This window comes from Lichenostomus cassidix, chromosome 7, assembly GCF_008360975.1.
Source record: "Lichenostomus cassidix isolate B80296 chromosome 7, HeHo_3.0, whole genome shotgun sequence".
Lineage (NCBI taxonomy): Eukaryota > Metazoa > Chordata > Aves > Passeriformes > Meliphagidae > Lichenostomus > Lichenostomus cassidix.
The window spans coordinates 18,095,556-18,106,968 of record NC_139488.1 but is presented as its reverse complement, the minus strand read 5'-3'; the positions used below and the strand labels follow the sequence as shown (position 1 = coordinate 18,106,968).

At 43.9% G+C, this 11,413-nt stretch overlaps 1 long non-coding RNA gene across 3 annotated transcripts; it reads right to left on the bottom strand.

The window, feature by feature from the left end:
• Positions 1 to 151: 151 nt before the first annotated feature.
• Positions 152 to 10,670, bottom strand: LOC146434668 (uncharacterized). Of its 3 annotated transcripts, none has more exons than XR_014853478.1 (3): positions 10,522 to 10,670; positions 9,924 to 10,005; positions 152 to 3,674 (listed from the first exon to the last, which is right to left on the bottom strand). It is a non-coding gene; the product is annotated as an uncharacterized LOC146434668 (long non-coding RNA). The 3 variants fall into 3 exon arrangements; XR_014853477.1 differs by lacking the exon at positions 10,522 to 10,670 and adding an exon at positions 10,252 to 10,355 and having other exon boundaries at positions 9,924 to 9,999; XR_014853476.1 differs by lacking the exons at positions 152 to 3,674; positions 10,522 to 10,670 and adding exons at positions 9,156 to 9,804; positions 10,252 to 10,355 and having other exon boundaries at positions 9,924 to 9,999.
• Positions 10,671 to 11,413: the final 743 nt, after the last annotated feature.

The following is an 11,413-nucleotide window of genomic DNA, read 5'->3' as shown; positions in this document are numbered from 1 at the left end:
GTCTTTCCTGTGCCCTGCTACTGCACATGCCTCATCATCTGTTATGGCAAAAGCCCATGTCAAAGACAGACCCCAAATACTTTTTCATACTGTGAGCAGTTTCTTTTCCCAGCTGCCTGGAGTGTGAAATCAGAGGGATTAAGGCACTTGCTGTTTCTCAGAATGTATTTTTATTTACCTTTGTAAATGCAGTTTCGCATACCTCAGAATTAAACCTTGACATGAGAAGAAGGATGTTCCTCTTTTCTTTCCTGTAACAGAGAAAGTATGTTATCAAGCTTCATTGAGCCTTACAGGTCTAACAGCCTTTCCTACAACTTTGTTACACACTTTCAGCCCAAGAACAGTAAAAGTATGTTTGTCACATACCAAATTTAAAGCAATTGCTGACTGCAATCAGATGCTTTGAACTAGAGTCCTTGGGTACATGTTTTTGTTATTGCAGTATGGGACAGTGTTCTCTGGCATGGTTCTATGCTTTCCAACAGCAAGCTGCAAACTTTCATAGGTCTTGTGCAGTTGCTTCTAGTAGCAGACAAAATAAGACGCTTTGTCTGAAGTTTTGTACTTCTGTTAGCTATTTTAAGTCCCTTGTTGCTGAATACATATCCAGCCTTTTGTAGCTATGAGAGCAATGGAATTAAGGCAGTGTTACCATCAGCAATTCTGCTGAAGATAATGCAACTGCACATTTGGAGGTGATTCCGTGGTGCAGATTTAAGCTGTAATCTCTCAGCTAAGTCATAAACATTGAGAAGTTAAATACTTACTACTTAAAATTAAAGCATAGACCTTGAAGTCGTAGTATTGTACTGTCCATGTTTTTTTAATTTCCTCAACTAGATGTAATGCAATTGTACCTTAATCACATCTGGCAAGGGTCTCTTAATGACTTGGTTTTCCTCTCAAAAGGAGAGAGTACGGAGAAATAGGAAGTTAAAATACACCTAGAGACTGACAGATGATGTAACCTTGTTTCCATGAGTTCATGTATTCAGCTGTTAATGAACAGTTATGAACAGGCACATTCGCTTTATTTAAAGCACTGACACATGGAGTTTTTTAAGAAGTCCTGACAGCAGATGAAGACAGATGTACCATGAACATCCCTAACCTTGCATGTAATTAAGAATGACTTACATGTATATGACCTACTCTAAAATGAATACAGTACTTTCCTGCTCCACCAAAGGCTGGTCTGGGGGCTGCGGTGTTCACTGCTACCCTGGATTTGTGATTGTTGTCTCAACAGCCCTGTCAGCATGTGCTGAAGAGGTGCCTGTTGCAGTTTGATGCTCAGCTGCTCAGGCTGCAGGGTCAGGGCAAGAGTGTGGACAAAGTGCTACGGGTGAAAGTTTCCTAGCTGTGAGGGGGTCATATGGTGGAGCAGCGTCTGAGCTTCTGACAGCCATCTTTTAAAGCCTGTCCACATTAAACCTCGTTGATGCAATTGGAGCTCCATTCGTTCCCGGGAAATAGCTGTGCAGGGCCACGAGATGGCGTGCACTAGTTTCTTTTGGCTTGACGCAGCAACGAGGGTGGTTGGTTCCTGCCCCCCCCAAGCAGCAACTGTAGTCAAATGGATGCCTGCTGATGCAGAATGATGGTGCTTGAGAACTGTAAAACCAACTGATCTGAAGGCAGAAATGGGCTGAACTTAAGCTATTTCTAAGTTTCAGGGTTTTGTTAGCAGTCTCCTGACTTAAGCTAAGCTAACCATGGGACCAGGTGAAAGTTTAGAAGAAAGCAGATCCTTACAGGCAGGGACTTGTTCGAGGTACTGTAATGCTGAAGGAGAGGCCTGGATAAGAGTTCCAACCTCTCTGTGATGTAAGTGCTGATTATGGAATTAAGTCAAAGGGGGCAGGATAAGGATCAGGGATGTTTGATCATGGCACCATGTCTTCCTCAATTATATACAGGCTTTGTCTGTACTAGTCACATAAGTGTTCACAATCACTCTGTAACATGGAGGCCTCACTGGTGCCAAGCTCAGATTTTTTGGTTCTTCACTTGGACTTAGACACCCAGAATCTGTTTCATTTTACATTTGAATCCTGTAAATGGTAGGCAAGAATCAGACTGCAGAAGTGTTTCTTCATTTTTAAGTGTCTGTAGTTCCTAACTACCTCATGCTTGTAATCCTCCTCTGTACATTCCTCATGGTAGTACCAAGGCTTAATATGTATTTGTGCAGTCCAGCACAGTGTCTTGCCCTGTGCTTTGTCTCCCAGTAAAAACTTGTGTAGGTCAGAAGACAAAAATCTTCAAGCTGATTTCCCTGTAATATCTGTGGTAGAAACTGGGTTTTTTTAGCTGCGATGTAACAGAGCCAACACCTGCCATAGCATAGTTTTAAAGTTAAACACTTAAAGTGCAAGAACTAATCTCAAAATAAACCAAAACCAAATCCATGGCCTCAATCAAACAAAACTTCATTTAGCTCATGTGAATTTCCAGCACTTCTGCCCTGCAGCCCTGGCAAAAAAGTTAAGGATAGTAATCTGCCATTTTACAGAATATCTAAGAGATTTGCAGATGGTGGCTAGAGAGCTAGTGAGCTGAGCCAGGAACAAATACATCCTTTTCCAGAAACCTCGGTTCATGTTTATCCTTAGGTCTTGTGAATACATTATGTTGCTAGGGTGCAGTTAGCAATTCAGATTTTCATTTGGGTGGATGACTGGTATTTCTTAGGAACAGCTTGCGTACATTGATTTCAGCTGAAGTTTGTGCAGGTGAAACTGCATCAAGACTTAATTTAAAGGCCAGAACCTGGCACATGGGGACCTGCTCTGGGTGGAAAGGGTGAGGTGGTCTGTACGGTTTTGTTACTTTACTTACAGCAGAAGAGTGCAGTCTGTGTCCACTAGCCATGTTCCGCTGCCCTTCTTGCACCTGGAAAGGAAGAATACTGTCCTAGGAGGAGGCTGCAAAAATTACTCTGTACTGACAAGGTGACTGTGACCCTATCAAATAATCACATTCTCAGCCTTGGACCTTTAGGTCCTATAGGATCAAAAGTTATGTTTTATCTTTAGTTGTGCAATGTAAAATTTTTACTCTCTCTGAACTGTTTCCTTTGTTAGGTTCACAGTTAATCCATCTTAGAAGCTGCATTCCAGCATCACTCAGCTTACCCACAAGAGAGAGCTTCAGTGACCACAGAGGTCAGGCTCTCCTTGGGCAACCAGGAAAGCCTATTCTGCCAACAAAACAACATTTTAGTAACAGTCGTCTTGTCTGAGAGCTGTTTGCTCTGCCAGCAACTGGGTGCATATTCACATACTTTGTTCATGGCCCTTGCAGGTTAGGTGAGCTATGAAGCCCCAACAGAAGCTAAGAACATAGGAAACATGAGTGAACTCAAGCTGCAAAACCTTTAGTCAACATAGGCTTGCTAGTTATATAAGAAAAGCCTGCAGCGGATGATTTTAGCATTAGCAAAAGCAATGCAGAGCTATGAGCTTTGTGTTTGATGAGGGGCACTGGATGCAATGGGACTCACTGAGGGTTGGCTCATCTGGACCTTCTGACGTGCAGAAAGGACATTATAAGCACTGCCCCAGGTCCTGTTTCCTGAAGACATTTTTTCCCAGCCCTCAGAGTTCACCTGCCAACATCCTCTGCTGGCAGCTTACAAGAACAAACAGTTCATTTCAGTGATCTTGCTCCTGAATCAATGATAGACATAAATAGCAAATCTTCAGCAAAACCCACCACATTCTCAGTTGGCATAATAGAAATAGCTTCCAGTTCTTGGTAGTGTACAGAGAGAGCAGATAGACACTTCAGTAGCTAAGACTCAGCAGTGACCATTTTGCTGCCTTCTCATCTTTCAGCTAATTTCCCCTGAAATTCTGTTTAGTAAGTTTTCAAAACAGTCTTTAAAAACAAATTGAAGATTTTAAACCTCCCACCCAGGCTTTTCTAAGCATCTAACCATTGCATGGGCTTGGAGCTGTGCATGTACCATCAAGCAGTGCTTACACACATGAAAGAAAGAACCTGGTAACTGCAGCTAGCTCAGAGGAATAGTGTGACTTCTTTAGGAAACATCCAAACTTGTAAATAAAAGTTGCAATTTTTGCAAACAGCAGCTCAGTATTAACTGACTTACTTAACAGGCACCAGTCAAGTATTATCAACTATGATGCTAAAAGCTAGAAGTATAAGAAAAGATATAAAAAGCTATTTCAGAATACTGTTTATGCCCTCAGGTAAATATGTGTTCATATGAAACAGGCAACAGAAAAAGTGTGGTCCCAGGCAGTGACACTGCTTTACTAAGGGTCAGAAGTCTGATCATAGGAGATGTTTTTGTAGATATAAACAGTACTTGGGTAAAATCCTTTAAGAGAGCAACTACAGTTTTTTTAAAAAAAGCTACTGGAAGTCTGTATTGCTAAATAACATGCTGTGCACTAGAAAGAACTGCATTTGTGAAACAATTACCTTTGTTTCAAAGTTGCCTTTTTATTTGAAACAGGTTTCTTTAGCCATCTTACCAGTAACAGCTCTTCAGAGAGAAGACAAAAAAGCCCCATAATGCAAAACCACACTTGCAGTCTGGGCACTAACTGTTTAATAATGAGAAGGAACTTACTGTTCCTAAGCCAGTTCTCAACTGTTTCATTCCTAACTACTAAAAGTAGCAACTTACATACTCATGGATTGCACTGTGCTTCTGAACAGTTTTAGCCTAAAGGTATGCATCATAAAGAAATAGGAAGACTTGGAGGAATTCAGGGTGAAATATTAACAACTGTGAGGAACTGAACCAAATATTTTTCAAACACTCCTTGGAAACTGCCATATGTCACTCACACGCAAGCATGCTCGTGCATCCTTACCTGCAGATACGCACTGCTGGAGTTCATTATAGTCTGTTCCCCAGTCTCCCATCAATTTTCAAGAGCACTTGTATGAGTCTTTACTGCTGTCTTAGCAATGCCTACTTGTCAGTCCACAAACTTCTGCCTCTGACAACTCAACACCATCCCTCAATAAGTACATTACTAGCTCCTGCTCTAAAGGACTTGCTGCCTTGGTGGTTGCTGCCATAACCAGTGCTACCAAGGTAATATTTAAACACGAGGCCTGAAGGCCTGTCAGATTCTTGTCCACTATATCATCTTCCTCCCATTTTTCTCTCTTCCCCTTACTCTATCTGTCATTTGTAGATAGAACCTTGTCAGGTTTCAGAAAGGCTAGAAAGGGTTGCCAAAAACACAGGGAGATTTCTTGTAGTGTATAGGAAGAGATGGTGAAAGAGAGCTGTTAAAGGATAGAAGCCAGATGGCTGTCTTCTCACTAATCACTGCATTTGGCACTCTGCTTGGCTACTCCACAGAGCAGAGGGGTCCTACTGTCACCTCTTGTCGAGGATTCCTCATTTACCATCCTCATGCAAGGAGTATCCATAGTTTTTCAACTGCTTCTCCTTGGACCTCCCAAGAAAGGTGTGGAAGTCACCACCCACATCCAATGCCTGGCATGCTCTGGTCACCACCCATTCAGCCCCAGCCTGTGTTCACCTCAGAGCCCTGCAGCTTCTGTGGAAGACGTGGGCTGGCCTCAGAGAGGATCACAAATCAGCCGGTGGGAGACACTGCCCCATGCCTGCCACCTGAGACACCACATCCTGTCACTGTGAAGGCACAGCAGCAGTTTTCCAGAGGCAGGTTAGCAACAGGCAGTTTGCTCCACCCACACAGGCTGCGTGCTGGAGGAGAGGTACCACACTCTCCTAAAGGAGGACTCTTCAAAAAGAAAACTGTTGTTATCGGGGTTGAACTTGAGCAACCTCTAAAACTGATTGTGATGCTGAGAGCAGCTCATGAGCACAGTGCAGCTCCAAGTGCAAGGTCTTTGCTTTCAGCACCATATGCTGTGCAAGCAGAACACTGGCTGTTGAAATACAAGATGCACTTCACTAGAGGAGCTTACTTGATGAGTCCTGTTCATATCTCCTTATAAAGGACAGAAATGTGTTTTCTGAAAGAAAGACAGTACTTAAATTGACTAGGCAAATAATAAATAATGCCCCCAGCCTCCTGTCTGCAGCAGTCTGTGTGCTGGACATATGGCACCTTTCCAGACCACATGGCAGCCAATGAGGCAGAGCCGGTGATTATTATTTCACCCACCTTTGGCAGGAAATAAAACATCTGTTTAATCCTGACAGTGGGACTCCCCAGCAGTTAAACGAAGATGGATGGAAAGGAATACAATTGAAAATTATGTTTAAGGCAGCAGAAAGCACTGGTAAGACTTCTCATATTTTCTAAGAGTCCACTCTCTGACACTTTGAGAGTCATGGGATTTTTCACGGCTGCAGACAGTCAGGACCTCTGTTTCACAGCTCATTCAGAAAGAAATCCTGCTTTTGAAAAAGGGCATCTTTTCAGCAGGACTCAGTAGACAAGTGGTTGTGGCTCTGGACTGCTCACAAGTGGAGCAGCTGTACTTCCTGCTGCTCTCAGTTCTGGTTACCAATGGTGCTTCTCATTGCTGTTCAACCACAAGGCAGTGTTGAGAGCTTGAGCACTTGGATTATTACTGTGAAAAAGCAGCAAGAGCAGACAAGCCATTCTGTGAAATATATAAGCAGATGAAGGTATTTTTGGAGTGTAGAACAACTTCTAAAATTATCAGTTTCCCTGGAAAGTTAAACCCAGTATTATTGACTGTGAGTAAGCAGCCAGAGGGCTGACTGAATAGCCTAGCTAGGTAACGATGAACAGGAAACACAGCTGCAATTCTCACCTTTATGGAACAGCAGCAGGGCCCTAAGGGGTCAAAAGAGACAGCATCCAAAAGAGAGAGAGGTATTTACTGAGGGTGATATAGTCAAAGTGGTCCAGTGAAACTGAGCAAAGGGAAATTGACACCAAATGCTCGTAATAATTCTTATGTCTCAGATTAATCTGCATAGCAGTCTTAGCAGGGAAGTGTTCAAATCCCCTTCCAGAAAAGGACAAAACAAAGTCTTGGGTTCAGCAACCCAAAGAATAAGTCTGTGCTGAATTACTGCACTATGATGAAAAACATTTGCTGTTTTGTGGGATTCATCTGACTCTATTCTCTTCCTATCCAGCAGAGCTTACTCACAGACACTGTGGTGCTCCTCTTTGAACTGGTTTGGCTCAGTGGGTGGACAGGCGTTTGGTTAGTGGTGGTCACTTTGGAGGGAGGAGGGTTTGAAGACTCTTTCCAGGCAGTCACTGAGAACAGATTCCAGCTGGCTGCAAGCACTCCCACTAGGATGTGATGCACAGCAAAGTCTCACACTTCTGAGCACCCCTGTCAGCCGATAAGCACAAGCACCCTGGCAGGCATGGCAGCACTGAAGTGTACAATCATAGTCATTATTGTGCTACCCCTTAGCTGATTTTGCTGCAGTTTGGAGCAAGAGATGTGGATTAAACCCTCAAAAAAACCCTGTATCCATCTGAGGCATAATAAAAAGGAGCCTGAGTACGACCAAAGACAAAACTGAAAAGCAAAAATGGGACAAACTACCAAGACTTTGGTAACTTAACTTTGCCTATTGCACCCACTTCTTCACTGGCTTTGACTAGGTCAAAAAAAAGTGTCGAGCCTCAGCAGCAGCAGGTAGCTTTTGTCCTTTGCTCAGCAACATAATCAGCTATTGGCACAGAGCTGGAACAGAGGCAGCTGCTCCAGTTATGGGCTCAGAGCTACCTAAGTTGGGCAAGATCATTACCATCTTCCACCCAGACCTGCTGCAGTGTGCCCACCACAAAACGGCATCAAAAGTTCCTATGCAAGCTTCACATTCGTGGAGGAGCTGGAGCATATTCTTGAGAAGGAATTCAAACTTCATTTAATAGTGGTGAATTATATGCCTACAACTATTAAAACTCTTACTGTATTTTGTTTCCCTCACTGGAAAGGGTGAACCTTTCTTCTCCATTATGGTCTTTGTAAAATTGTGTGCATTTTTTCAAGAGTACACTGCAAAAAGACTGCCTTGCTTGAATGTTGGCTACACGTTCACAGGTGTCTTTGCTGTCAGTTATCGATGCTATCAAGAAAGCAGCATCCCTTAAAAGGCTTCCAACTGAACTTTAGCTCCAGGCCACATACTTTCTCTCTGCAGGGTAGCTTTTACCATCTAATCTCACTGGAACAAGAAGGCTTTAAAACTAGGAAAAAATGAATGAGGAAATCAGTGATACCAATTATACACCAAATGAAGATAAGTCACTCTGTCTCATTAGCACTGTTTAATTATGCTTGGATTTAAATTCTAAATATAGTTCATACAAATTCACAAGGGCAAGTGTTTGCTTCCCCTGTTGTAATCCTCTTCACATCTAATACTTCTCTCTCCTATGAGATCAACAGTTTTTTAAGGACCTGTCTGCTTGAGTCTTAAATAGAAAAGATACTGACACTTCACCCCTTATAAGTGAGAAATGTTGGTTAAGCAATGGTTTATGTTTGATATTTGCACTGCTATGTGAGTCCAGAAGTCTTAGATGATCTCTCAGCTTCCTGTGCTGGGTCTCTGTGTACACATGGAGTCCCTGCTATGGGTTTCTATATTCTTAACAAAGCAGAGGCAGTATATTTTGAATATGCTTGTTGTCATGACCCATCACGATGTTCATTATAAATTCTCATTAGGCTGAACAAAGACACTGGACCAGGTGGCAGGTACATTTATGCTTGTATTGCACAATTGCCATAACTCTGGCAACCAGCCCACTGTTTAGACTAAAAAGGTGTTGGCTAACAAACCCGTAAATTCTTACAATACACTTCCATAAAGGTGTTGGCTAACAAGCCTTTCATTTTGTACACTTCAGTAAGTTCTCAGCTCCCACAACAAACTCATCAAAGGTGCTGGCTCACAAGCCACAACACACCAATAGGTGCTGTCACACAAGCCACAATATTTTGTCAGTCACGCTTCCAAGTATTGACATCAATCAATGCATTTCATTGATTCATCGTTTTAGTATATGAGCACCTAAAAGTCCAAAGTTTCCCAAGAATGGAGGAGGGATTAATACAAAAGTTGAGAAAACAAAATTTAGCATTGTTGGAGTTAAGTTCTTTCACACATCCTTTTCCTAGACACTACATCTCAACACTACTATGAACTCCAAACAGAAGTAAAGCTTTGGTTTTTATTTCAAGACTCTTGCTGTGACATTGCTATGCCCATGCTCTGTGTCGTGCCAATGTGGGGCGCAGACAGGTAAAGCAGATGTTTAGCAGTCTGAATAGAGCACCTAGCTTTGCCATCTAGTGGGCACTGGGAAAACAGGTGCCTCCCTCCCTGGGCTGCTGACAGCACGTCTGATGCAGATCTCCACTGGCAAGCTGAGTTTTGATGTACCTCCCTGATTTTAGACAGAGGCTGATTTATAAGCACCAAAGTGCTGCTAATAAAGCTGTGATGGCTCAGGAACCACTGCTTTTTCCCTTGTATCCTGGGTTTGCTTTCTGTATATCTGAATAGGAAACACAACATAAAAACTTTATCACTGGCCATTACAGCAATTCACCTTCTACCCCCCAGTGCATAGTGGCTCACTTTGAAAGTGTTCTGGACACAAATCAAGTTATCGAAATGAGTACAGCTGAAGCGTTATTTCAGTCACACTATCCATCTGGAGCTGTGCCCAGCTGACTCCTGGTTGCTTCCCCCAGTTTCAAATAGGAATGGCTCATGCTGGCTTTTCCCCATAATCTCTGTGCCTCATCTGTGTTACTCCTCATCACAAAACTAGCAGAATTCTTTGCAACCTCAGTAATCCTTAGCAAAAACTGAAAGGAGAAAAATGAGAAAAAGAGGCCTTCACACTGCTGTCTGATGTTAAAAAGCTATCTCAGTGTAATTCAGCTGAATTGCTCTCCCTGGTCTCTGAGATAGGAAAACCACCCACCTTTACAGTTTTCCCCACTAGGACCATGTCGTGCTGCTGGCACCCCTTAGCTAGGAAACCAGACTGCTCACTCTGGCTGTAGCTGAAATAGAGAAAAAACACTTGTAACAAATACACTAGCAATTGCGAGACTACAGTATTTTAGACATGGACACTCTCAACCACAGTGTCTTCGAATTCTGAGGCCGCCCCTGTCCCAATGCTGTGCCCAGGTCCCCAGCACACCAGGCCAGACTCTCCAGCCTCCGTCCCAATCAACATCCCACTTCTGGGGAAGAGCACCAACCCCCGAGGGCTCTTTGAAGAGTAAGCAATGACGCAGCTTCACTTCTCACCTCCCCGCGCCGCCGTTCCCTCGCCGTCCCGCGGCGCTCCACAACATGGCTGCGGGGGCGGCGCTGCCCCTGCCCGCCGAGCCCGCCGCTCCTCGGGCCGGGCCGGAGTGCAGGGCCGGGCCGGAGTGCAGGGCAGGGCCGGAGCAGCAGCGCTGCTGGGAGCTGCATGCTCTCCCCAGGCCGGACGGGCCGTGTCCGCCGGGCTGCGGGAGCTGTGCGGTGGGAAAGAGAGGCCCGGCCGGGCTGGCGGCCCCGCCTCAGACCCGTGCTCTTCTCGCGGTCGGGGAGACATCAAAGCTGGAGCAGGAACACGCAGGATGCTTTAAATTCCCACCCATGCTTTCCTTTCCGGGGCTGCTGGTTTCCAAACACGCGGTCACCCGCTCGGGCTGCCAGGCGGCGGTGCCTGCACCGCCAGCGTCAACGCACTTCTCAGAAAGTTACAACATTGACCAGCCTCCATGAAATCGGGATCTAGCAACTAGCATAGACCAAGTGCCTAATGCTCCACAGTGAAATCTGAACAAATTCAGTGCTTATATAAGGAAAATTGTGCTAAACCAGGTTTTTTTTAGCAGGAACAAGCCAACCAATGTTGTCTGGCTGGCAAGGATGTGTAGCACTACATTCAGCTACAAGCGTGTAACCTCTCTTACAGTCACTTATTTCAAATGTAAAGGAGTTTTAAAATTATTTTTTGTTATACAAGAATGTAGTATTCTACAATCGTCCAATGCAGCCATTTTGTTTATGAATTTAATGGAAGCCTTTTATTTCCAAGATTCACTAAGAACTGTATGATGATGTTTAACCTAATTTCTTTTGTCTACCTGCTGTTAAATCAGGAGAAAGCTTAGCAAACCTAGTGATGGATGACACATGGTGAAGTTAGTAAAATGGGCAAGAAATACAGACTGAACACCCAACACGTGCATTAGCCAGAAGTGAATCAGCACTCCACCAACAGCATAATTCAGGGTCCTAAACTCAGCCTCAAGGGCACTTCTAGACCGAGCACAAATTGCTGAGTGGCAGGCACCAAACACACAACTCAGAAGTCTTCCTGTGACCACAAGAGTAAGTCCACGTGGAGATACTGTTTTCATTAACAGTACTGCGAGATGTTAAAAAACCCAGAACTATGCTATTGGGGTA